The following is a 5,533-nucleotide window of genomic DNA, read 5'->3' on the forward strand; positions in this document are numbered from 1 at the left end:
CTTGTTAATGATGCATGTGATGATGGCTTGATGATTCTTGAACCTCCTTTTTAGCATTTTTGTGTGAGCACATATGTGCATTGGTTGCTAAATGGAGAAGAATCGGCTAGCAAGATGTGTGCTAAGGCCGAATGTAACTTTGCATGTTAATGAGCAATGCATGTGTTAAATTGATGAAAAGGGGAGGATGCTTTACTAGTGTGTATATGTGTGTATTAAGTGTTGAAATCGACCCCAAAAATAGACATGCATATTCGGCCAAGGGGAAAGAAATTAGCTAATATGTTGTGTTGATGCATGATTTTTGCATGTATGAGACTTTAATGTCTAATGTATAAATATGGGCTAAGTGCCTTGTGTTCATCTTTTTGATGCCTAAATGATGAAATCAATTTATTTGTTTAATTAAGCTCAAGAGCAAAGGGGAAATAAATCCGATAAAGGGAAGGAAAAAGTGGTCGAATAGTTAGCGGAATCGTTCGACAACACCCGAGGTAAGTTCTTGAGTAAGAGAGCTTAAATTACGATGTGATTAAATCATGCTCTATGTGTGGCTATTGAGCCGAATGTGCAAGGACGATATGTGCCTTGTGTTTGAGTTTCGCAAATGAAAATAAAATATGAATGTGCCATGAATTATTGTTAGATGTGCATGATTAATTGAATGCTGTCCGGGCTAAGTCCCGAAGGCTTTGTGCTAAGTGAATATATCCGGACTAAGATCCGAAGGCATTTGTGCGAGATACAAATTCCGGGTTAAGCCCCGAAGGCCTTTGTGCGAGATACTAAATCCGGGTTAAGTCCCGAAGGCATTCGTGCGAGTTATTAAATCCGGGTTATGTCCCGAAGGCATTGTGTGAGTTACTAAAACCGGGCTATGTCCCGAAGGCATTTGAACGAGGAGCTATATCCGGTTAAATTCCGAAGGTACGTGATTTGGTAATGAATGAGCTTGCTGTAAAATTCCAGCGAATACTCGAAAAACATCCCAATATGGGGATATGTTACGTATGTGTTGAATTTAATCGAGCCCTTACAAATAAATGTTCGCTCAGTTGATAAACGAGCTACCGGCCTTCGGCTAAGTTAGTCTATTGTGTATGTACATAAGGGTTGTTAATGTTGTGAAGCAAGTTTGATATCGGTAAATTGCGTATTGTGAAATATTCCGTTTAGCTAATTGTGTGTTATTCTTTGTTTATGCTGGAATTCCTTGCTCAAAACTTACTAAGCATAAATTGCTTACTCGTTACACTGCTCCTCTGTTTTATAGATTTTTGGTTCTCCAGCTATCGGACTCGGGATCTTGAAGTCGAAGTCGCCCACACTATCAAAGGCTCTTTTGGGTACTATTTTGGTTGAATTTTGATATGGCATGTATAGGACTACCCATTGTTGTTTTTCGAGTACTTTATGAAATGTATAAGTGTACAGCCATGCGAAAATGGCTTGTAGAAGTGGAGTCTGGCATTAGACCATTCGTGTTTATGAATGTATAGATGGTTTCATGATGTAACTATAGTTGGAATGGAAGTGTTGAGCAAATGATCAGCCATTGGAATGGCTAAGTATGATCATATGTGGGCATATGTATGACAAGGCCCTAGTTGGTCCATGAAACCCCGAAAATAGGTAAGGTTTACTTTGAAAACAGAGGCTGACAGCAGCAGTGGTGTGGATTGGAAAAATCACAAGAATTCGTAGGAGTGGAATTAAATAGTGAATAAATTGTGTAATCGAACCTTGATGAATCTACTTTCATATGAAAGTAACGAAACAATCATATGAACAGTACAGTAAGAGATATTCAGGTTCTTGTGGAACAGGGCCAGAACAGTTTCTGGATTCCCTGTTCCGACTTTGGAAATTCACTATAAATTGACCAGAGATAATTAGGAGTCATACCATATATGTATGGATTCCTCTCTGAGTCTAGTTTCCATAGAAACAAACGACATCAGTATTGAAGCTCTGTACAGAGAGATTTCCAAGTCGTAATGGGAAAAGGTCAGTGTAGTCGACCCCTGTAACAAGGGAGACTTTGACTAATAAACTGTACTAATTGGCCCGACCAAAAATTCTAGAAAAAAATACATAGGTGGGGACATGAGTTTAGTTTCAGGGAAAAATCACAAAACTGATTTTCGAGTTGTGAAACTCAAGATATGATTTTTGAAGCGACTAGTACTCAGACTGGGCAGTGTCTGGAAAAATTTTTCAATGTTTGTTAACATCTCGTGTCCGACTCCGGTGTCGGTCTCGGGTTCGGGGTGTTACAGAAGATCTCTCCTCAATTTCCCTTCAGGAGTTTTGGGTTTTCTTTATGTTTTGTATTCTTTATTCTTCTGAGATGTTTTCTTATTTAGTTATGAACTAAATCCCCTAAATACCTAAAGGGAATGAAACCTAAGACGAATCTTGTTATTATTTTCTAAATCGTATGATAAATATTTAACTTGTTCTTAATGATGTTTTCTTAATTCTTGTTTTGATATCCCAGGATACTTATTCAAGACATGCTCTTATTCAGAGGAGGAATAGACCTTGTCTAAGAGTACTTTTGTCATAATTAAGTGGAGTTGATTGCGGGCCTAAAAATAGGGTGACAAGATTTTGCCGGATTAGGGTGAAACCTAATAAGGGGATCCATAGAGTGAGTTAATGCAACCCTAGAGTGTTAATTAGAAAAAGTCTTAGTTATTCAATTTAGGAATTAGACGTTATTAATCTTGAATAGGGAAATAACATAACTTAGGGATCTCTACGGAACAAGTTAAATGAATAAATCGTCCGATTCGGAGCCAGAATAACAAGTAAAGTCTAGGTGGATTTTTCCTTAGGTATTGTCTCAAGTCAATCGATTTTCCCAAAAGCAATTCCCCAATTCTTTTCTTTGTGCATTCTTAGTTTAGATAATTAGTTAATTAAAACAAATAAAGCCCCTTTTATTTTCAGGCTAGATAATAAAAAGATAGTTATTACTAGTACTTTTGGTTCCCTTGGGTACGATATCCCGGTCTTGCCATTACTATACTATTGTTCGATAGGTGCGCTTACCTTTTGGTCGTGATAATAGTTAGTTTAGGTTTAATCTTCATTATAAATATTTATTACTTATTACGAATCACGCGATCAAGTTTTTGGCACAATTTTCGGGGATTCAAAATATTAAGAACGCTAAATTTTTATTATTTTAGCCATTTATTTTTCTCTCAATTTAAATTTAGTTTATTATTATTATTTATTAATTTACTTTTTTTTCTCTTGGCAGGTTTTTATAGTTTATGACTAGAAGAAACCCGTACTTTTTGACGAAGAAATCGGTTGCACAGTTCGTAGAAATCTAAGAGAAATAAGGCGTAGCTTACGATACACAGAGAACGAGCGAGAAGACAATACTCGACCCCTAACCGACGAGATGGCTGAGAACCAAGGCAATCAGCTACCTCCCGCAGTTGCGGCTAATCAAAATCCTACTCTACGTACTATATATGATTATGCTAAACCTTCTTTAACAGGAATTGAATCTAGCATAGTTAGACTTGCTGTAGCTGCAAATACTTTTGAACTAAAACCTAACACTATTCAGATGATACAACAATTCGTTTAGTTTGATGGTTTGCAGGATGAAGATCCCAACGCTCACTTAGCGAACTTTCTAGAATTTTGCAATATATTTAAAACCAATAGCATTTCTGATGATGGCATACGTCTTCGGTTGTTTCCCTTTTCACTGAGAAACAAAGCTAAACAGTGATTGAACTCATTGCCACGAGGGTCTATCACTACTTGGGAACAAATGACCGAGAAATTTTTACTAAAATATTTTCAGCCGGCTAAAACGGCTAAATTACGTAATGATATCTCTTCTTTTGTGCAGATGAATATAGAAAAACTTTACGATGCATGTGAGAGATATAAGGACTTACTGAGAAGGTGCCCTCACAATGGGTTACTATTTTGGCTTCAAGTACAAACATTCCACAATGGTCTGAATCCCTCGACTCAGCAAATGGTTGACGCAGCTGCTGGCGGAACCATCAACGATAAAACACCGGAAGATGCCTATGAATTTTTAGAGGAGATGTCACTGAATAACTATCAATGGCAAGTCATGAGGATAAAGCCAATGAAAACAGCCAGTGTTTATAACATCGATTCAGTCACAATGCTCTCTAATCAGGTAGAACTTCTCAATAAAAAGATTGACGGTTTACTTGGTTCTACGTAGGTTCATCCAGTAATGAGGTGTGACTCAAGTGGCGGAGGTGTGCATATAGAATACCAATCCTTCAATCCTACAATTGAAGAAGAACAAGTCAACTATAAGGGTAACAATAACTTCAGATCTCAAAATAACCCTTACAGTAATACTTATAATACAGGTTGAAAGAACCACCCAAATTTCTCCTAGGGTGGTCAAGGGAATCAAAAGTCACAAAATCCTCAAGGTTTTCAATAGCCACCTTATCAACAAGAGAAGAAACCGAACCTTGAGGAGATGCTCTCAAAATTCATATCAGTGTTAGAAACCCGTTTCCAAAATACCGAGACAACACTTAAAAATCAACAAGCATCGATCCAAGAACTCAAAACTCAGATAAGCCAGCTTTCCAAACTAATCTCGGAAAGACCACCAGGAAATTTATTTAGTAATACAAAATTAAGAGAGCGTGTCAAAGCGGTTACACTAAGGAGTGAGAAAGTGTCAGCGGAATCTGAAAAGAAGTTAGTGTGACATCCCTAATTAGACCCTAGTCGGAATGTGGTTTCGGGACCACAAAACCGAGTCACAAAAATTCATTTTAATTTTTGTTGTATATATTTATGTGTGATAGTGTATGTAGGAAAAATTAAAAGTTTCAATTTAGTCTTAGGAATGTAAATTTTTCTTGAAATGACTTACTTGAAAAATTTAGAAAAGATGGTAGGTAATTCGTAAGGATCCAAAAACAATGAGGTGAGAAAGCTTGGGTTTGCATGTCAATTTACCCTTAAAGCATGTAGTGGCTGGCCATGAAATGATGCTATTCCATTAAGTCAAATTAAAAAAAAATTTTAATTGGAAAATGATGTAATAAATTTATAAGAAAAAGATGAATAAAATAAGAAATAAAGGTAAGAATGTGTTCATCTTCCTTACCTTCTTGCAAAGCCGAAACAAAAGGGAAAGAGGAATGAATTTGTCTAGGGCATTCAGCTATCTTGGAGGTTAAATAAGGTAGGAGTTCATGTTATTTCTATTGATTTTTATGAGAATCTAGTTAGTAGTCAAGCTGTTATTGTAACCCATATGTTGATTTTTCTTTAGTTTTGGTGACAAATTATGCATACGGTATTATTGGATAAATGCTAAAAGGATAGTGTTTTGATGTTTTGGATAGAAATATTAGAAAGGGGAAAATATGAGCTACCTAAATAGATATATGTGAATTTAAAAGATGGTATGAACAAATGTGGAGTTTTGCTAGTTTAGGATTATTCGGCCAAGTGTTTATGTGGTGGAAATTAAGTTTTAAATGAAATGAAAATG

At 36.3% G+C, this 5,533-nt stretch overlaps 1 non-coding gene across 1 annotated transcript; it reads right to left on the bottom strand.

Moving 5' to 3' along the window:
• Positions 1-3,847: 3,847 nt before the first annotated feature.
• LOC121217562 (small nucleolar RNA R71) lies at positions 3,848-3,954 on the bottom strand. The gene has a single exon (XR_005913669.1). It is a non-coding gene; the product is annotated as a small nucleolar RNA R71 (small nucleolar RNA).
• Between the last annotated feature and the right edge of the window lie 1,579 nt (positions 3,955-5,533).

Source organism: Gossypium hirsutum, chromosome A02 (genome assembly GCF_007990345.1).
Source record: "Gossypium hirsutum isolate 1008001.06 chromosome A02, Gossypium_hirsutum_v2.1, whole genome shotgun sequence".
Classification (NCBI taxonomy): domain Eukaryota; kingdom Viridiplantae; phylum Streptophyta; class Magnoliopsida; order Malvales; family Malvaceae; genus Gossypium; species Gossypium hirsutum.